We start from the raw sequence: 22,881 nt of genomic DNA on the forward strand, positions 1-22,881 counted from the left end.
GGACAACTTTTTGCGCAGTCACCGGACATGTCCGGTATGGCACACCGGACATGTTTGGTGCCCTTTCCAAAACTAGCCATTAGGCTTCTGACAGCCGACCATTGGAGCACAGTGTATGACCGGTGCACCGAACCTGTCCGGTGCCTGGTGTCTAGAGCGACACTGGTGATGACCAGTGCCCTGTGGACTGCTCCAACCCGATTGCAACCTCTCTGGATGCCGTGTCTGGTGCACCATAACCGGTGCCCTCTGGTTGCTGAAGCCCATGCTGCACGCTCTCTAGATGCCCCGTCCGGTGGGGTGTCTAGTGCAACACCAGACATGTCTGGTGCTGCTGATGCAGCAGCCCATTGCTCCATTCTTCAAGTATCTTTGTCTTCATTTCTTCGGGCTTCTTCTTGCGTCTTGGATTCTTCTTTTCTCTTCTAAGTTATCAACACATCTTCTAAGGTTCTATTTTTGATGTTGATGAAACTCTTATCGCTCCAAATAAATCCAAGTCTGCCATGCAACCTATTGGTCTACAAAATAAACACTTGCAAACATATTAGTCCAACTTGGTCATATTGATCATCAAACACCAAAATCCAAACTAAATGGGCCATGGGTCCATTTTCCTTACAATCTCCCCCTTTTTGTGCTTGATGACAATACGACCAAAGCAAGCAAATAATAATGAATACTAAATGAAAAACCTATCTACTTGCTAGGAGGCAATGCAAAGGCAAGTTTATATGATGCCAAAAGATTCTAAATGAAAGGAAGTTTTACATCTTGGCACTTTGGAAAGTTGACATACATCAAGAGAACCTCTACTCACCTCTCCTACTCATATACTTCATGTGAGACAAGTTTAGTGACTTGGATATTGATCCTAGTGCAATTAATTGACTAATCGAGTGGCACTGGGTGGTGATTTGCAAGTGTGGTTTCTTGTTACTCTTGGAACTTGTCAGTTCCTAGACGGTTTGGTGATTGTATCTCAGTGAAACACGCAAGAAGATTGTGCGGTGCTCCGGAGAAGGATTTGTGAGGGGCTATTGAGCTCATCCCCACCGGAGGAAGGCAAAGAGCATGTCTAGTAGAATCGAGGTTTGTGTGGGTGTCTAATTGATTCGTCTGGCTCAAGGTTTAATGCTCATGTCGGAGCCTACCTTGCGTGGCAGTCCGAAGCTTGCGGGCTTTGGAGCTAACAAGAGGAGCGGCAATCCTAGAACTCACCCCAACATGGACTAAGTGACCGGCAAGTTACTGAACCATGGGAAAAACATTGTGTGTCATCTGTGGTTTGCATATCTCAACACAAGTTTACTTAATTGTAATATATTGTGCTTGTGTTGTTGAGCTCATGCCTTGTGTAGTAGCTTAATAATGTAGACTTTAGTTAGTGTTTACCGTTTTTCTCACTAGTATGTGTAGGAGCTCCTGTGCGTTTGCTTGTATTCTAGGAGCTACCATTTTTCCATCGATGACTGTGTGCCACCAGTACCGATACCGGTACAACGCTTTTTTTGGAAGGCGAGCCGACCGTCTCTTCGCTTAACAGCCAACCCAAGTTGATGTTGATCTGGAGCCAAGCCAGGAGCGTAGGGCGTCTGGATATCTTCTTTGGTGCGTGTCCATGACTCCACGTGCCGTGCATTGACATGACGGCATCAGGGTTGCAGACCGCATGATCTGGAGCCTTCCGCCGGCTCCACGCCCACACAGATTTTCGCCGATGGCATAGAAATTGGAATGGAATATGAGTTTTAATATGGTATTAATATTAATCGCGGATATTGGATTTGTATGAGAACTAGACAAAAGTTCCTTATATTATTGATCCCGAGCTCCGACTGCGACTCGATCCTGACACACACACAAAAAGAACATCGCCGATCAAGTATTCAACTTAGCCATGACGCGAAACCGACGGAGATCAAGTATCCAGCGCCGCCGGCCTAACGGTGCTTGCGCTTTGCTTGACTAGGCAACTACAAGCGTTGCCCGTCGTCGCGGGGGAGCTGGGCGGTCCCACCGCCGCCGTCAACCTCGTCTTCTCGCCGGTGTCTGTCTACGCCGCGCTAGCGCTGTTGGCCATCGGCGCCCACGGCGGCACGCTCCAGGAGCTCCTTTACGCGCTCGGCGGAGACTCCCGCGAAGACCTCGCCGCAGAGCGCGCGCTCGCAGACCGGTCGCGGTCGGGCGGGCCGGCCGTCGCGTTCGCGTGCCGCGCGTCGCACGACGAGACGTGTGCGCTCCTGCCGACCTTCCGCGACGCCGCCGCCGCATCCTACAACGCCGAGGCGCACACCGTCGACTTCAGTAACGAGATGAGGTCTTAATTAATTAATAGATTGCACTGAAACAAAATTTAGTTTTCTCTTTTTGTGAAGCCGGAGAAGGCAGTTGGCGAGATCAACGGCTGTTTGGCGGTGGTGACTAACAAGCACATTGACTCGATCCTTGATCCAAGTTCAGTGAACACACTGACAAGCCTCGTGCTCTCCAGCGCCATCTGCTTCAGGGGCAGATGGGAGACGCCCTTCGCCAAGGCGCACACGGTGGTTGACAAGTTCCACCGCCTCGACGGCAGCACTGCCGACGTGCCCTTCATGTACTCAGTGCGCAGCCAGTACATCGCCATCCGCAATAGGTACAAGGTGCTCAAGCTCCCATACAGATCACCGGCACCAGCACGGGCACCAGCACCACGTCAGGGATCATCATCAGAGAGCAATATTGGCGATGACCCCGCCCCGAAATACTCCATGTGCATCTTCCTGCCTGACGAGCGGGACGGACTCCCAGGTCTCGTTTAGATGTCCTCTGGGTTCTCGCACTACCGCCACTACCGGAAGCAGAAGATTTGCCGAGTGTAAGGGTGCTTACCGAGTGCAATCCTTGGGGCCGAGTGCTGCAAAAAAACTCGGTAAAATAATTGCACTCAGCAAACAAATTTTTTACCGAGTGCTGAAAAAAAACACTCGGCAAAACACTCGGCACAATCCAGGCACTCGGCAAAAAACCGGCACGTGGATATCCGTCAGTTAGTGTGCGGGCCATTAGTACTTTGCTGAGTGTCCGTTAGTGGCACTCGGCAAAGAAATAAGTTTGCCGATTGTTGTTTTTTTACACTCGGCGAAGAAATAAGTTTGCCGAGTGTTGTTTTTTACACTCGGCAAAGAAATAAGTTTGCCGAGTGTTTTTTTTGGCACTCGATAAAAAAATAAGTTTTTTTTTCTCTTCTGACCTTGAAACTTTTTTCTACTCTCCACATACAACATGTGGTACTCCAGGTTAAGATTTGGTATATTTCTAGATCTATTTGCTATATTTAATTAATTTATTGCATTTCAAGGAATTTTTTGGTATAAGTCAAATTTGAACAGCAAGTGATTAAAATAATAGAATAAAAAGAGTAGAAAAATGATATTCATGTTATTGAGTCCAGTGTGAGGCCTTACCGGGGAAATGAAAAGAAATTTTGAACATCATGTTCAGGAAACGCGACCACGAACGCGTGGCTGAATGGTTTTTAAATTCTAAAAAAGCAAACGAAGTCTTAAATTCATGAGATTTGTCATGATGTGATGATATCATATGTGGAGGCTGTGGTAAAAAAATTGAGATGGTTTCACATAATTTGTCACGTACGATGTTTCCAAACCGAAGCATCTTAGAAGAAGAATCGTAGCGTTGAAAAGGATTCGGTAAGATTTGAAGTTAAAGTGACGGTCGAATTGGGGTTTGGCTTCAAAACTTTTTGTATAGGCAATAGAGAACATAGATTGTTTCATGCGAAATTTTGGTAATTTTTTGGATCCGTTTATTAATTTTAATTTATTAAGTGCAATTATAGAATTTTAATTGATATAAATTGAATTTGAGCTATAACTGCATGAAATAATGAAATAATATTGGTAGAAAAATCAAAAATATATATTGTTGAGTGAATTTGAGAAGGTATTTTCAAAGTACATAGGAACAAATTTAGAAAAACACGTAATGGAAAAGAAGGAAAAGAAGGAAAATGAAAAAAAAAATAGGTTTGCCGAGTGCCCCATCCGACACCCAGCAAAGATGGGCTTTGCCGAGTGCCCCGATCCGACAATCAGCAAAGATGGTCTTTGCCAAGTGCCCCGATCCAACAATCGGCAAAGCTGGGATTTGCCGACTGCCCCGATCCGACACTCGACAAAGCTAGGATTTGTCGAGTGCCCCGATCTGACACTTGGCAAACCCTAGCTTTGCCGAGTTTCAGATCTCGAACACTCGGCAAAGCATCCTAATAAGGACTCAACCGCCACCACTCACACGCACCCTCACACACACACACTCAACCGCACCGGCACGACGCTCCCTCACCCGCACCCGCCACCGGCGAGCGTTGCTAGGTCGTAGGAAGAGGAGGAGAAGGGGAGGCGTCCGGCGAGCTCCGTGGCCAAAGGGCGAGCTCCGGGTCTACCAGCGCGTGGGCGAGCTTCGGCCCCACCGGCGAGCTAAGCCCCGCGGCAGAGCTGTAGCTGGTGAGATCTAGCCGAGTGGCGGCCCCACGGACACCTCCCGCGCCCGCGCCCGCGCTCGCGCCACCCCTACCACGGTCGGGCTTGCCGTCGCCCACGCTGGCACCTCAATGCCGCCGGTGTCTTTGCCAACCCGCTCCTCCCTAGCCGCCCGCTCCTTCCCGCCTCCACGCCGCCTCCCCCCGCCCACCCACTCCTCCCCGCCTCCGCCCCACATCCCCCTGCTCGCCCGCTCCTCCCTTCCTTCTCCTATAGCGCTACCTCCCTGCGGTCCTAGCCTCCCAAGGGTCATCTTGACCGGGGCCCTCGCCTCCTAGGACCTTTCCCACCGGCCACCCAACCGGGGGCAGCTTGGCTGGGGGCCGGGGGCTAGGGGCCACGCCTCCTAGGACCCTCCCCATCGGTCGCCCAGCCTGGGGCTGCGTCCCTCGCCTCCCTTGCAGGCCCTTCCTATAGCGCTCGCCATCGAGCCGCCCGGGTTCGCGTGTGCCAACGTTTGATAGGTAAAATTTTGTAATATTGAATTTAATTAGATAATTAGCTTCAAGTACTGGACTACTTTGTTAATTTTGGTCTTACATAGTTAAATTTAGGTACTTACATAGTAGTGGACTCCCCTGTTGCCGCTATACGCCACTCTGTGCCTCGCCCTCCCGTCACCCCCCACCTTCTACCTATCGTGGTTTTGCAAGGTATAAGCTATGTATGTGGTTGTCGGCCATCATGCTGTTGGTTTGTTGTGTATGTGGTTGTCGGCCATCGTGCCATTGGTTTGTTGCAGGTTGTGGTTACCTCACCGTGCAGGGGAGGTGTTGCCAAAATTTATAATTGACACTATTATGTTCTTTTGTTGCAGAAGAGGCTATTGCAAAGATCATTCCCCACTATCCTCGACCCGTCACTTTGCAGGACAGCAAGGTGAGGCATCCTACACCCCACTTTCCGTATGATGTGAAACATAGGATGTTCGTATATCACATAACCTAGCTAGGCATCTCCCGTTCGAAAGAGACACGGCTGGAAATATGCAGATCTTTGCATATCTATAACCGTATATGTTTCAAATTGTCCAAGTTTTTTGGATAGCCTAAGGATGTGTAGATGGGGTTAGTTTCCATGCTCTACTCTGATCCGAGATAGAGTTTTGTTAGCATCTCCATATTGTTCTCCGGATACACAATCTCCCTGTCGTGTATTTGGAGAACAGCGGAGAGGTGCTGCCGAAATTCTATCTTGGATAGGAGTAGAGCATGGAAACTAACCCCGTCTACACATCCTCGGGTGGGATTAGGACCTATCTTCACCTATTAGATAGTATAGGAACTTGTAAATGCAATTGATTTTTATATTACTAGCTGATATGTTAGAGGATGGATGACCGTGAGTGGATGTACATGGGCCGCTCTAGTTAGGGTTCATTGACCGATGAATGGATTCAGAAGACCGATGCTTTCTTGGAACTGGCATTTGCAACAGTTAAAGGAGCGCATATCACTTGGTGTCCCTATAGTATTTGTGCAAACTCGTGTCGACAAACAAAGGAGGTCATGGGTCAATATCTTTGCAAGAATGGATTTATGGCAGACTATACCCGGTGGATCTACCATGGTGAATCCGATCGTGTGAGAGACAAGGTCGTGAGACAACGCATTGAGGATTATGATGCGGGGGTAGGATACATGTTAAATGACTTTCATGAAGCACACTTCGATGAAAGACATAGGGTTGAGAAGCCAGAGCCAACCACAAAAGCATATTACGATATGTTGTCTACAGCACAGCAACCCCTTCACGGGCATACCAAGGTTTCTCAATAGGATGCCATTGCACGCCTAATGGTCGTAAAGTCCCAATTTAGCTGGAGTCGAGAAGCCTTCGATGTTATGCTGAAGGTTTTTGGTAGCCTGCTCCCGGATGGTCACATTCTGCCAAAGAGCATGTATGAGGCAAAGAAACTCCTTCATGCACTTAAGATGCCATATGAGTAGATACATGCTTGTCTGAAGGGATGCATCTTATTTAGGAAAGAACATGTGGAATCAAAGTACTGTGTGAAGTGTAAATCCTCTAGGTTCCTAGAGGTAGACTGGTGATGGTCAGAAGAGGCAGCTCGCAATCCTTGTGAAGATCCTATGGTACCTTCCATTCATACCGAGGATCCAATGGCTTTATATGAATGTGGAATCCACAAAACATATGACATGGCACAAATACGGATGTTGATACAATCCTGAGAAGCTGGTGCATCCATCCGATGGTGAAGCATGGACAAGATTTGATATGATTCATCTTGAGAAAGCTCTAGAGGCTCGTAATTTACGTGTTGCACTAGCAATAGATGGGCTCAATCCTTATAAAATGGCGGCTACCTCATACACTTATTGGCCCATGTTCATTATCCCCTTCAATCTCTACACGGTTCCAGATGGGTGCACTCCAGGTTATTTCTATTTTATTCATCATTCATTGATTTTTACATACTTTTGCATTGCATTGTAACATTGGGATGAAATATTGTAGGTTCAGCTGGAACAAGAAACGAGGCGTCGGGAGGAGCTAGAGGCGAGGATGGAGGCAGAGCGGCAGAGGATGGAGGCAGGGTGATAGAGGATGGATGCTGAGTGAGCCCAAATGTCTAAAATGATGAGGGGTATTTATGCTGCAATCGGTCAACCTCCACCACCGATGCCAGTCCCTCCTCCTTAACCTGCTCCAAATACTATTTCTGGCACTGTGAGTCACTTCACAACCTTATAATCATCATTTCTAGTTTATGCAGAATCAATCTTTTCTCCTGTGTGATGTGCGTATGTTTCTAGTTTCTAATTTCTAGTTTATTTCTAGTTTGTAGTTAACCTTGTAATCACTGTTTCATTCTCAATCACTGTAACTTAGCTACTTTTAGTTTCCGTAGAATTAATCACTATTTCTAGTTGGTAGTTTATTTCTAATACTTGTATGTTTCATTCTCAATCACTGTGAATGATTTATCTCTTCTCCTTTGTGTAGAATCAATCTGTGGCATCGAATGAGCCTTATGACCGACCGTGGTCACAGTGGTCACCGTGGTTACAGTGACTACATTTATTTGCATTTCTAATGAGCCTGGAGAGCGACTGTGAACAAACTTACTTGTGAATCTGAATTTTATTTGTATTTGTGATTGTCAATGAACCTACTTGTGATTCTAAAGTTTATTTGTATTTATATGTTGTCGATATATCCATATGAACTGCCTGTGATGCTTATTGTGAACTATCTATGATAGATGTAATGTTTATTTGAGTGTGGTACGTTATATGTGACTGAACCAAATAAACTAGATATATATGGTAACTTTGCCAAGTGTTACCCTCAGCAAAAGGGCTATTTGCCGAGTGCCATGCGAAATACACCCGGCAAAGAGGCAACATGGCAAAAATCTATGCATTCTGGCCCTAAAATGGCCATCTTTGCCGAGTGTCACGGTGACACTTGGCAAAGAGGCCAAAATATGGGCCTAGAATGGCCAGTCTTTGCCAAGTGTCCGGGATGCGGCACTCGGCAAAGAAGCCATGTTTGCCGAGTGTCAGGGCCGGAGCACTCGGTAAACAAGGGCCAGTTTGCCGAGTTCCCAGGCCGTTAGACACTCAGCAAACGTGTCGTGACCGTCTTCGCGCCGTCACATTGCTTTTTTGCCAAGCATCGTTTTAGCACTCGGCAAAGTCTTTGTCGAGTGCCCGATAAAAAACACTCGGCAAAGAAACTTTTGCCGGCACTGTGTACGCCGTGTGCTGTTTGGCGAGTGTAACACTCGGCAAAGCCTTTGCCGAGTGTTTTTTGGGCTTCGTCGTGTGCCTTGGACACACGGCAAAGCTAGTGTTTCTGGTAGTGGCATGCCGACCTTGCATGTCCCTATCGGGGACTTCAGGCTGCCCAAGTTTAAGCTGTCCGCCTCCGGTAGCATGAGGCAGGTGCTAAGAAACGGCATGGGGATCAATTCTGTTTTCATTGCTAGAGAAGCTGACCTGGCTGACAAGGCAGCCAAGCGCGACAAGGACGTTGCTGGCACACCGCTGCATGTTTCTGACATTTGCCCTAAGGCGGTGCTTGAGGTGAACGAGGTTGCCGACGTCTGCCATAAGGCATTGCTCGAGGAGAACGAGGGTGGCAAAATCTAGGCACTCGGCAAAAAACCTACACGTGGACAACCGTCAATTATTGTGCCGGTCGTTAGTACTTTGCCGAGTGTCCATTAGTGGCACTCGGCAAAGAAATAGGTTTGCCGAGTGTTTTTTTTCTTTACACTCGGCAAAGAAATAAGTTTACCGAATGTTTTTTCTGGCACTCGGCAAAGAAATAAGTTTTTTTTCTCTTCTAACCTTGAAACTTTTTCTACTCGCCACATACAACATGTGGTACTCTATGTTAAGATTTGGTATATTTCTGGATCTGTTTGCTATATTTAATTAATTAATTGCATTTTAAGGAATTTTTTGGTCCAAGTCAAATTTGAACTACAAGTGATTCAAATAATAGAATAAAATGAGTAGAAAAATAATATTCATGTTATTGAGTCCAGTGTGAGGCCTTACTCAGGAAATGAAAAGAAATTTCGAACATCTTATTCAGGAAACACGACCACGAACGTGTGGCCGAATGGTTTTTAAATTATAAAAAAGCAAACAAAGTCTGAAATTTATGAGATTTGTCATGATGTGATGATATCATATGTGGAGGCTATGGTAAAAAATTGAGAAGGTTTTGCACAATTTGTCACGTACGATGTTTACAAACCGAAGCATCTCAGAAGAAGAATCATAGCGTTGAGAAGGATTCGGTAAGATTTGGAGTCAAAGTAACAGTCGAATTGGGGTTTGGCTTCAAAACTTTTTGTATAGGCAATAGAGAAGATAGATTGTTTCATGTGAAATTTGGGTAATTTTTTTGATCCGTTTGATAATTTTAATTTATTAAGTGCAATTATAGAATTTTAATTGATATAAATTGAATTTGAGCTATAAGTGCATGAAATAATGGAACAATATTGGTAGAAAAATCAAATATATATTGTTGAGTGAATTTGACAAGGTATTTTCAAAGTACATCGGAACAAATTTAGAAAAACACGTTATGGAAAACAAGGAAAATGAAAAAAAAAACTGGGTACTCGGCAAAGATGGGCTTTGCCGAGTGCCCCGATCCGACACTCGGCAACGTTGGGATTTGCCGAGTGCCCCTATCCGACACTCGGCAAACCCCAGCTTTGTCGAGTGTCCAATCTTGGATACTCGGCAAAGCGTCCTAATATGGAGTCAACCGCCACCACTCACACGCACCCTCACACACACACTCAACGCCACCGGCACGACGCTCCCTCACCCGCCCCTGCCACCGATGAGTGTTGCTAGGTTAGAGGAAGAGGAGGACAAGGGGAGGCATCAGGCGAGCTCCGTGGCCAACCAACGAGCTTCGGAGGCGTAGCCATGAGGGCGAGCTCCGAGTCTGCCAGCGCGTGGGCGAGCTCCGGCCTCACCGGTGAGCTAAGCCCCACGGTCGAGCTACAGCCGGTGAGATCCAGTTGAGTGGCGACCCCACCTGCACCTCCCGCGCCTGTACCCATGCCCCTGTGCCACCGTCGCCAGCCCCTACGCTGCCCCTAGCCCCGGCCGGGACACCCCCTACGCCACCCCCTAGCATGTCCGGGGTCGCCGTCCCCCATGCCGGCACCTCAACGCCACCGGTGTCTTCGCCAGCCCCCTCCTCCCCGACCACTCGGTCCTTCATGCCTTCATGCCGCCTCCCCCTACGCGCCCACTCCTCCTTGTCTCCAACCCCACATCCCCCGCTCGCCCGCTCCGACCCGCCTTCTCCTCTAGCGTGACCTCCCCGCAGTCCTCGCCTCCCAAGGGTCATCTTGGCCTGGGGCCTCGCCTCCCAGGACCCTCCCCACCGGCCACCCAACCGGGGGTAGCTTGGCCGGTGGCCAGGGGCCAGGGGCTAGGGGCCTCGCCTCCTAGGACCCTCCCCATCGGTCACCTAGCCTAGGGCTACGTGACTCGCCTCCCTTGTAGGCCCTCCCTACAGTGCTCGCCACCGAGCTGCCTAGGTTCGCGTGTGCCAGCGTTTGACAGGTAAAATTTTGTAATATTGAATATAATTAGATAATTAGCTTCAAGTAATGCACTACTTTGTTAATTTAGGTACTTACATAGTTAAATTTAGGTACTTACATAGTAGTGGACTCCCCTACCGCCATCGTATGCCGCTCCGCGCCTCGCCCTCCCTCTACCCCCCACCTTCTACCTGTTGTGGTTTTGCAAGGTATAAGCTATGTATGTGGTTGTCGGCCATCGTGCCGTTGGTTTGCTGTGTATGTGGTTGTTGGCCATCGTGCCGTTGGTTTGTTGTAGGTTGTGGTTACCTCACCATGAAGGGGAGGTGCTGCTGAAATTTATAATTGACACTATTATGTTACCTCACAAATGCGCTTACGGACAACGTAGCTTGGTCCTCCTGACCTTTGATGCTGGTGGTCTCCTCATTACGACCCATCTATATACATGAAGAGAGAAGGTTCAAAATAGAGACAAGGTTTTCATAACAGAACAGAGGCCGAAGTGAGCATAACTTTTAGCAAATATCAAGGTTAGAGAGAAAGCAAGAATTAAGCAGAGATGAAAGCATGCTAAAACGTCTAATTCTATCAAGGCTTGTGTCCTACAGTTAGCATTGCTCTGATACCACTTTATAGCACCCAGTTTTAAGAACAAAACCAGATACACACCATATGTGAGCCCAGGAAGTCAAATCTCACATATAGCTACAAATAAAGGTAATATCAATAGACAATGCTTTATATATAACATACTTAGTATAAAGGATATAACCTTAGACAGGAAACAGCGGAAAGACAACTCTGATCTTCGGGTGAAGACTCCACTTCACAGGGACAACTGACTGGTTGATCACAAGCCTAATTCCTCCAAATTCTGGCAATCTAGTACCCATCCAGAATTTTTATCCAAATATGAAAAATAAAGCAAGCGTAAGTACATGTCGTACTCAACAAATATAACATGGGGTTCATGAGGCTCAAAAGGATGACACTGGTTCAACTGCGATTAGCTTTTAATAAGTCATGATTTTGGCAATTGAGTAGCAACAGGTTTATCCACAAGCCCATATAAACACATGATCAGGTAAGCAAGAATAATGAATAGCATAAACAATTAAGCATTAGTGAGCATCTTCATCATCCATATCATTAGAGTTCATCATCTATTCTGTAAATGTTCCAAGGCCGCTCATGACCGTGAGCACGGCTGATATACCAGTTTTACACTCTGTAGAGGTTGTACACTTTCACTGTGAGTCGTGATTTACCCTTTCGCCCGAGGTGACCAGCCTCTTGACCCACTACCAAGGAAGGTCGGTAGGGTTCACTATGAAGCCTTTCAAAGGTTTGTCTAACAAGTTAGGGTCATTAGATTCACTCGGCAAACAGATATAGGAACCCCCCTGTCGAATGGCACAAATCTATCATGGCTATACACATAAGAGTAGAGGATGTCCTATACCCGATTCGGCAAGCCATTCTTATGCCAATAAAGGTAACCTCTAACAAGCTAGAAAAGGTCCTCATACTGAGCTAAAGCTAGAGCCATATAGCCCTCATAGTTGTACTATAAGTCTCGGATGATCACTTATAGATAAGTTGAGCACTAGCATCATACTACACAATGCAATAACCCATAGGAATCAAGGCACAAGGTACAAATATCTAGGATATCCTTATTGGCAACAAGGTCGACGCATGCAATATAAATTAAGTGATTAAAGGTGTATAGGACAACAAGGAAGATCCCATGCTATACTTGCCTTAAACTCAGATCCTTCTTCAAGTCCAAAAACTTCAAAGATCTGCTTCTTGATTCACCACGTATATCTCATCGACTGGACGAAATCATAAAGCACCACACAAGCATCCATACAATCATATACGAAGCAAACAATAGATCTAAATTAGAACAGTACACCACATATAAAATCAAGATGAAAAGTTTGTAAAGCGAATCTACATCTCGCTACGAACACATAGACGCGAAAAGCACGCTAATCGGAGCTACAGTTAAAAAGATACAACTACCGATAGATCTGCTTTATATGTGAAAAAGAAAACTATAGGCTTCATTCATTTTAAATATATAAATTCATATATATAAGATATTTTATAAATTAAATTAAGTCAAATTCAAAATTTTGATTTATAAAATAATTCATATTCTATTTATAAAATCTAGTTGCATAATTATTAATCAAGATATGATTGAAACTATGAAATTTTAGAAATAGTAATATGATAAACACTGTTACTAACGCGTAGATCTCGTCGCTATAAATCTAACGCAACTTGAATGGACTAAAACGGAGCTAAAACACAGAAGATATGAAATAAACAAGATCTCCTTTATTAAAATAATAGATTAAATCTAACCACGAATTTTAAAAGTTGAAAACATATCTAACAGTAGTATGAACATGTAGATTATGAAATTATGAACCTAACGCAAACTTGAACGGGTCAAATCAGAGTTAAAACGGAGAAGTTATGGCCTAAAGAAGATAGTGGCAAAACTGTAATTAACTGAAAACGTATTTTGGATCTAAACCGGCGAAACTACGCTTTCCAAAGAACAAAACGTAACCTCTGATTGCGCCTTGGACCGCGGGTTCTATTATTGAAAAGCGCAGGGACTCTTTAGCAAAATCAGATGGCGAAGGGGTATCGGTTGATGGAGGCCGTGGGATCTAGATTGGACGGCGGGGATGGAAGCGGGCGGTGAGAAAAAAAAACATAGCCGGCCGGAAACAGGGCCGGCGGTGAGGTGACAGCGGCGGCGCCTTGGAAGAGCTCACCGGAGCTCTCGGTTCACGGCCCACGGAGAACGGTTTTCGATGGGAAGAACACTGGAGAGGAGAGAAGAGGGTGGGGAACTCACCTAGGGCAACCACACGGCCGAAGATGGCGTGCGGCTTGCCGAGTCGACGGCGGACGACGGCGCTAGGTGGCGGCATGGCTGCGGGCACTCGGGCGATGTGGCTGTAGCGTGGGTGAGGGATAGGGAAGCGGCTCGGCTTATATGGGGCCGGGAAGTGTAGGGCGCAGGGCACGCGCGGCATAGTGGAGCCAAACACGACGGCGTCGGCGTGGTCGTGTTCAGAGCGAACACGGCGTGGAGAGGAAGAAGGAACCCTGATGGGTAGGCTAGCACTGCCAGCAGGATGGAGGGAAGGCGCGTGTGCGGCGCGACCTGGGCCGGATGGACTGGGTCGTGCGGGAGGAGCGGCGGCGACGTTGGGCCGGTGCGCGTAGCTAGGCCAAAGGGAGGGAAGAAGGGCCGAGAGAGAGGCTGGGGTGGGCCTGCGCGCGGAGGGAACAGAGGCAGGCCAGGGAAGGAGAAGACCAGGCGGGAGAAAACCATGGGCCAGAAGCAAGGCTTGCTCAATTTTTTTTTCAAATTTGATTTTCCTAATACTTTTTCAAATGGGTTTTAAATTCATTTGAACCTTGAATCAAAACCAAATTTAAATATCATTTAAATTATACTTTCAATTCAAAGTAAACTGAGAAATTTTGTATGTTTTCAAAAAATAAATTGTACACCTTTTTAAATTGTACTTCCAAGCCATTTCTAAGTTCATTTGCAAAAGCAATTTCAACCATTTTAAATTTTTAATCAAAACCACTCAACCAAATAAATCAAATGCAATGTCATGTATGCACTAACATGTTGCTACTCCCTATAATGAATTTTAAATTAATGAAATTTTTTATTTTCCTATGTTTTCATGAGCACAAAATCCAAAATTAAATCATTTTAGCTCTATTTCCAAAAATTCAAATTTTAGGGTGCTACAGTACTGTGTGAAGTGTAAATCCTCTAGGTTCCTGGAGGTAGACTGGTGATGGTCAGAAGAGCCAGCTCGCAATCCCCATGAAGATCCTACGGAACCTTCCATTCATACCGAGGATCCAATGGCTTTATATGAATGTGGAATCTGTGAAACAGAAGACATGGCACAAATACGGACGTCGATACAATCCTGAGAAGCTGGTGCGTCCATCCGATGGTTAAGCATGGACAAGGTTTGATATGATTCAACGTGAGAAAGCTCTAGAGGCTCGTAATGTACGTGTTGCACTGACAATAGATGGGTTCAATCCTTATGGAATGGCGGCTACCTCATATACTTGTTGGCCCATGTTCGTTATCCCCTTCAATCTCTACACGGTTCTAGATGGGTGCACTCCAGGTTATTTCTATTTTATTCATCATTCATTGATTTTTACATACTTTTGCATTGCATTGTAACATTGGGATGAAATATTGTAGGCTCAGCTGGAACAAGAAACGAGGCGTCGGGAGGAGCTAGAGGCGAGGATGGAGGCAGAGCAGCAGAGGATGGAGGCAGGGTGATAGAGGATGGATGCTGAGTGAGCCTAGATGTCTAAAATGATGAGGGGTATTTATGGTGCAATCGGTCAACCTCCACCACCGATGCCAGTCCCTCCTCCTTAACCTGCTCCAAATACTATTTCTGGCACTGTGAGTCACTTCACAACCTTATAATCATTATTTCTAGTTTATGCAGAATCAATCTTTTCTCCTTTGTGATGTGCGTATGTTTCTAGTTTCTAATTTCTAGTTTATTTCTAGTTTGTAGTTAACCTTGTAATCATTGTTTCATTTTCAATCACTGTAACTTAGCTACTTTTAGTTTCCGTAGAATTAATCACTATTTCTAGTTGGTAGTTTATTTCTAATACTTGTATGTTTGGTTCTCAATCACAGTGAATGATTTATCTCTTCTCCTTTGTGCAGAATCAATCTGCGGCATCAAATGGGCCTTATGACCGATCGTGGTCACAATGACTACGATTATTTGCATTTCTGATGAGCCTGGAGAGCGACTGTGAACAAACCTACTTGTGAATCCGAATTTTATTTGCATTTTGTGATTGTCAATGAACGTACTTGTGATTCTGAAGTTTATTTGCATTTGTGTATTGTCAATATATCCATATGAACTGCCTGTGATGCTTATTGTGAACTATCTGTGATGGATGTAATATTTATTTTAGTGTGGTACGTTATATGTGACTGAACCAAATAAACAGGATATATGGTAACTTTGTCGAGTGTTACCCTCGGCAAAATGGCTATTTGCCGAGTGCCATACGAAATACACTCGGCAAAGAGGCCACGTGGCAAAAATCTGTGCATTCTAGGCCTAAAATGGCCATCTTTGCTGAGTGTCACGGTGACACTCGGCAAAGAGGCCAAAATCTGGGCCTAGAATGGCCAGTCTTTGCCGTGTGTTCACTACAAAAAATCTAGGCTTGTATGACAAACCGAAATTGTCATGTAAAGTACTGAATTTGTCATAAAATGTATTATATGACGAAAATGTGGCGTCACGCCGGTCGTCATATAACGACCGTCACATAATGTACCGCGTGACGATTGTATGAAAAGCCGTCACAAAATGTGATGACCTTTTGTGACGGTACCATTTGGTCATCACATATTGTTACCTTTTATGACGATAGTATTTGTCACATATTATTTAGTCAACGCGTCACTCAATATATTAACCGTCACAACTGCCGACTACGTACCCTGGTTAATGCTCGCTATTATGACGATAAGAAGTCGTCATCTATAGTGTAGTTAACCATGGTTAAGAAGCATCACGCATTATATATTCATTCAGTGATGAATCTTAGCACAGGTCATATAACATAGACATAAAAGTCACGCCATCATTCACTTAGAACCCAAATCATATGATATATTACATAGCGCAAATAGGTTCAACCATCACACAAGTTTGTCTTTTGCATATGCAAATAACTTCATATAGCTTATGATAAGACAGAGTTTGTAGTTCCAGCAATACATTAGCTCCCATGTCCTTTACTACAAAGTTGAAGAATTTGCACCTTGCAAGCATTTATAGCTCACATGTCCCTCACTTCTCTCCTTGCTGCAACTTTCAATTGAACAAAACAACACAAAACAAAATAACAAATCAGCAAGTATGCATGCTTGGTGTTGGATTCTTGAAAAAATTACAAAGAATGTAACTTAATTGGAGATATCAATACCTTGAAGAGGACATAGTAGATTTAATTAATAGATCAACTAAGCTTCACATTGGCACAATGGATCTGTCTGGCACAAATAGCAAAACAGCTCCCTTCAAAAAAATAGCAGACCATCATACTGGTTAGGGGCAGGAAATAAAAACCTATGCAGTGATACATGAGCACTATATGAATAAGAATTTGGCAGGCAACCAGGTGCAGACAATGCAGGAACCCAAACAGAATGTCAATGAGATTACCTCTCACACGAAAAGCACATATAGGGAATTGTTCCCATAATATAAATAATTCAACATATATTCAACGATTAGGGTAGCATCCATGTGGTTAGCACTCACAGTCACCACAAAAGGGCCAAGGCAGCATCAGACCAAAGGTAGTAGTGTAATTCGTATAATTGGTACCAAAATTCAGTAGAAGGGGTTACAGTTAATGTGGTACACCGACTCCACAAATCTATTAGCTAGTTTTTATTAGCAAGGAGGAGCAAAGCATCAAATGAGTATGCACGGCAAGAGCCAATTGAACTGTGACACCAAGTGTTAAAGAGTGGTCCAAGTGCTTAAATATCATATCACTATTGCTAAGCCGTTGTTCTGGAACAAAGTTTCACCTGATGCAGATTAATCAACGTTTCCTCAGCAATCAGCACACACCAAGGCAATTATGCCGCATCTCCTGCAGCCAACAATCAAAAGAATAATATTTTTTTACAAACTAAATTAGTTCAAATGTGTACTATAATTATAGGGCATCTGGTACAGAAGGATGCACAAATATGTAAAGATTTAGTATGCAGCCAAATTGTTAAGCCAATGGCATTCTGATTTTAATTTCAGTTGAATTGTACACCGAGCTAAAAAAATCTGTAGGGTTGATGTGTGGTGAGATGTTACTGAACATGCAAAGGGATCTGAAAACGCTATCCATGATCCATAGCATCGCCCAAGGTACATCTGTATTTTCTGAAAGCAGGAAAGAAATAGCAGGTTAGTGTATTTGACTGTAGTCATCTAAAGAAAAATAACCAAAGTCCTTTCTATGAAATCCAACGCTAATAATTCGCTGACAGCAAACACTGCTAATATTTATTTATAGGACCTATTCAGAGTCTACAAAAATTATAGGAGATAACACTTCAACTAACATGCAGTGCAAATTTCATGTTGAACATAATTTACGTGTTCACTAAAAATGGCATGATAATTATACAAGCATATTTATTTATCTATGGCAGGCCTAAAAATAATAAGCAAAAAATAAATTAATTTACACTAACACATAATACACATTATCAGGAGTCTAATAAAATTAGTTTTATAAATTTTGGACAACTACAAAATTTTCTATTGTATTTACAAGATCTAGTTAGTTTGGTCACTTTTAGAGAAAAGCAGGAAGCTAACAGACACATATCACGCTAGCAACCACGAGCTTCCCTCTAAATCACACGAAAGAACAGAGGAGCAGATGGCGGTCGTGACTTGCAACGCACGCGGCGGCCGTGGCTCAGTCATCCCGCAACATCCTCTTGGGCGAGCGCCAAAATTGTATAATGCAACAAATCCCGTCCGCATCTGTATATCAGCTGCAAAGAAATAAGGAAATAAAAAGGAGAAAAGAAGAGCATACCTATTGCTATTGCTGTGCCTCGAGCGAATGGCGTTGCTGCAGCCGCCATGCGAACGTGCCGGGCAGCCGTGCGGACTCGTGCATGGCCACCAGACGCAAGAGCGAAGTGGAGTAGGAGGTTGCCATAGGGAAGGATGCGGTAGGAGAACGGTGGATCTGGATCTGAGGAGGAGAGGTGGAGTGGCATGTGAAGAAGACAACTGAGTGAGCGGCGCGTTGGTAGGGTTTAGGTTATTTATTTCGAGCTGAATGAATGTGAGCCGTCCGTTGATCGATCCAACGGCCAGGAATGATATGCAGATCAATTTGGGCTGGGCTGGATCTACGTTTGGGCTGAATCTGATGTTAATACAGCGCGCTTATTATGTTTATAATTTATCGTAAAGTTTATGATAATTATTTTAAGAATATAAATTAATTCAAATGGAAAAGTCGTCAACTACAAAATTTTAGAACTCATCAAGATCTACAACTTTCATATTGGTTATTTTCCCATCCGAGTTTATTTGAACTTTTTAAAATTTGAATTTCAAAATATTTAGAATTCAAATAGATTTTTGAGGTTATAAATTATTCCAGCTGGAAAAGTCATCAACATCAAAGTTGTACAACTCATCAAGATCTACAACTCTTATTTTGATCATTTGTTTATCCAACAAAGTGATAGCAACATTGTTCACAAATTTTACATATCTCTCTCAAAGTTTCATAAACTAAGACAGAGATGTAGAAATTGTGAACAACGTTACTATAACTTTGTCGGATTTGTAAGTCACCAAAATAAAAAAGTTAGATCTTGATAAGTTGTACAACTTTTATATTCATCACTTTTTCAGACGAAATCATTTTGGGTTTCAAAATTTGGTTTGAAGTTGTCATTTTATAAAATTCAGAATTTGAATTCTTCAAACTTTGACACATGACAACAAGAATACAATAACTACATAGATCATGATTTTAGAAAATTTCAGAAAAAAAATCATCGCATTTGGAGTTAGTATGTGGGAGAAAAACTTGTTACACGTTTTAAAAGGAGATTAAAAAGAGAAATCATTCTTGTTCGTCACTTGTTCATGATGAAGAACAAGTGATTTTTCTTTTTAATCTGCAGCTAAAATTTGTAACTAGTCTTTCTCCCACATACTAACTCCAAATGCGATGCTTTTTTTTCCTAAATTTTTCTAAAATCATGCTCTATCATTGTATTTTGTTATTGTTTAAATGTGACAAAGTTTGAGTAATTCAAATTTTGAATTTTAAAAAATTACAACTTGAAGCCATATTTTAAGACCCAAAATGATTCCAGCTGGAAAAGTCATCAACATCAAAGTTGTACAACTCATCAAGATCTACAACTCTTATTTTGGTCATTTGTTTATCCGACAAAGTGATAGCAACATTGTTCACAAATTTTACGTCTCTCTCTCAAAGTTTCATAAACTAAAACAGAGATGTAGAAATTGTGAACAATGTTGCTATAACTTTGTCGGATTTGTAAATCACCAAAATAAAAAAGTTAGATCTTGATAAGTTGTACAACTTTTATATTCATCACTTTTTCAGCCGAAATCATTTTGGGTTTCAAAATTTGGTTTGAAGTTGTCATTTTATAAAATTCAGAATTTGAATTCTTCAAACTTTGACACATGACAACAAGAATACAATAACTACATAGATCATGATTTTAGAAAAATTCAGAAAAAAAAATCATCGCATTTGGAGTTAGTATGTGGGAGAAAAACTTGTTACAAGTTTTAAAAGGAGATTAAAAAGAGAAATCATTCTTGTTCGTCACTTGTTCATGATGAAGAACAAGTGATTTTTCTTTTTAATCTGCAGCTAAAATTTGTAACTAGTCTTTCTCCCACATACTAACTCCAAATGCGATGCTTTTTTTTCCTAAATTTTTCTAAAATCATGCTCTATCATTGTATTTTGTTTATGTTTCAATGTGACAAAGTTTGAGTAATTCAAATTTTGAATTTTAAAAAATTACAACTTGAAGCCATATTTTAAGACCCGAAATGATTTCAGCTGGAAAAGTCATCAACATCAAAGTTGTACAACTCATCAAGATCTACAACTCTTATTTTAGTCATTTGTTTATCCGACAAAGTGATAGCAACATTGTTCACAAATTTTACATATCTCTCTCAAAGTTTCATAAACTAAGACAGAGATGTAGAAATTGTGAACAACGTTACTATAACTTTGTCGGATTTGTAAATCACCAAAATAAAAAAGTTAGATCTTGATAAGTTGTACAACTTTTATATTCATCACTTTTTCAGCCGAAATCATTTTGGGTTTCAAAATTTGGTTTGAAGTTGTCATTTTATAAAATTCAGAATTTGAATTCTTCAAACTTTGACACATGACAACAAGAATACAATAACTACATAGATCATGATTTTAGAAAAATTCAGAAAAAAAAATCATCGCATTTGGAGTTAGTATGTGGGAGAAAAACTTGTTACAAGTTTTAAAAGGAGATTAAAAAGAGAAATCATTCTTGTTCGTCACTTGTTCATGATGAAGAACAAGTGATTTTTCTTTTTAATCTGCAGCTAAAACTTGTAACTAGTCTTTCTCCCACATACTAACTCCAAATGCGATGCTTTTTTTTCCTAATTTTTTCTAAAATCATGCTCTACCATTGTATTTTGTTTATGTTTCAATGTGACAAAGTTTGAGTAATTCAAATTTTGAATTTTAAAAAAATTACAACTTGAAGCCATATTTTAAGACCCGGAATGATGTCGACTGAAAAAGTCATCAACATCAAAGTTGTACAACTCATCAAGATCTACAACTCTTATTTTGGTCATTTGTTTATCCGACAAAGTGATAGCAACATTGTTCACAAATTTTACATCTCTCTCTCAAAGTTTCATAGACTAAGACAGAGAATAGAAATTGTGAACAACGTTACTATAACTTTGTCGGATTTGTAAATCACCAAAATAAAAAAGTTAGATCTTGATAAGTTCTACGACTTTTATATTCATCACTTTTTCAGCCGAAATCATTTTGGGTTTCAGCCGAAACGATTGTGAAGTTGACAAAGTTTTAAAATTTTAAATTTTGAATTCCAAAAAAATGAAAACTTCAAACCAGATTTTGAAACCCAAAAAAAGAAAAATATCTCTTGGCCCTAATATTTTAGGCCCAGCCTGTCTCCCTCCACACGTGCGCCCTCCACATTTTTACATGGGCCAAGGCCTAGCTCCGGGCCCAGCAGACATGGGTCAAGGGTCCATCTCCTACTGGGTATTTTATGACGTTGGGGGTCGTCATATTTGATAAAATATTCAGTGACGACTACTATCGTCACATAAAAACTATATGAATCGTCATAAATTCACAATCGTCGACCGGCTTCTGGCGCCTGCCATTTTGTGACGAAACTTGGTACCTTTACGTGACAAAAAAATGATGTCGTCATAAATAGTTTTAGGTCTTCTAATTTTATGACGCTAGAGAAATTTTTGTCATATTATGTTACATTATATGACAAAAACAGGCCCCGTCATGAGGCATTTTGTCATAGAAAGACGGATTTCTTGTAGTGGTTCGGGATGTGACACTCGGCAAAGAAGCCATGTTTGCCGAGTGTCAGGGCTGGGACACTCATCAAAGAAAGACACGTTTGCCGAGTGTCAGGGCCGGAGCACTCGGCCAGTTTGCCGAGTTCTCAGGCGGTTAGACACTCAGCAAACGCGCCGTGACTGTCTCCGCGCCGTCACATTGCTTTTTTTTGCCGGGCGTCGGTTTTAGCACTCAGCAAAGTCTTTGCCGATTGCCCGATAAAAAAACACTCGGCAAAGAAACTTTTGCCGGCACTGTGTACGCCGTGTGCTGTTTGCCAAGTGTAACACTCGGCAAAACCTTTGCCTCGTGTTGTTTGGGCTTCGCTAGTGTTTCTGGTAGTGCGCCTGCCAACCTTGCATGTCCCCGTCGGCGACTTCCGGCTGCCCAAGTTCAAGCTGTCCGCCTCCGGCAGCGTGAGGCAGGTGCTGAGAAACGGCATGGGGATCAATTCCGTTTTCGTTGCTGGCGAAGCTGACCTGGCCGACATGGCGGCCAAGCGCGATGAGGACACTGCTGGCACGCCGCTGTACGTTGCCGACGTCTGCCATAAGGCGGTGCTTGAGGTGAACGAGGTTGCCGACTTCTGCCATAAGGCGGTGCTCGAGGTGAACGAGGGTGGCACCGTTGCCATTGGTGCCACTGCCAGTTACATGCTCTGTGGGGCAAGTGCGATAATGGATCAGCCGGTGATGGTGGATTTCGTTGCTGACCACCCATTTGTGTTCTTTCTGATCGAGGAGGTGTCTCGTGCTATCATCTTTGTTGGCCGCGTCCTCGACCCTTCGATTTCAGGGTGATGGCCTGTTAGTAAACTTCTGATACTTCATATTAATATAAGTACACTAATATGTGGCCTAGTTAATTGTAAGCTAGAGTTCGATCGAGTTGCCTCCGTAGAAATTAGAATTTCTTACTGACCAATATCTGACGCATATACATAGTGACATGAAACGATCGAGAAGATGACAATATATGGCATAACAAGAGAAGCGCACCTGC

The 22,881-nt window shown here is 43.1% G+C and overlaps 1 long non-coding RNA gene and 1 pseudogene across 1 annotated transcript; one reads left to right on the forward strand and one right to left on the reverse strand.

Moving 5' to 3' along the window:
• Positions 1-22,679, forward strand: part of LOC136479744 (putative serpin-Z6A) — a 41,449-nt pseudogene extending 18,770 nt beyond the window's left edge.
• LOC136483215 (uncharacterized) lies at positions 16,452-17,626 on the reverse strand. Its single transcript, XR_010765353.1, has 4 exons — positions 17,561-17,626; positions 17,273-17,337; positions 16,660-16,751; positions 16,452-16,544 (listed from the first exon to the last, which is right to left on the reverse strand). It is a non-coding gene; the product is annotated as an uncharacterized lncRNA (long non-coding RNA).
• Positions 22,680-22,881: the final 202 nt, after the last annotated feature.

Source organism: Miscanthus floridulus, chromosome 9 (assembly GCF_019320115.1).
Source record: "Miscanthus floridulus cultivar M001 chromosome 9, ASM1932011v1, whole genome shotgun sequence".
Lineage (NCBI taxonomy): Eukaryota > Viridiplantae > Streptophyta > Magnoliopsida > Poales > Poaceae > Miscanthus > Miscanthus floridulus.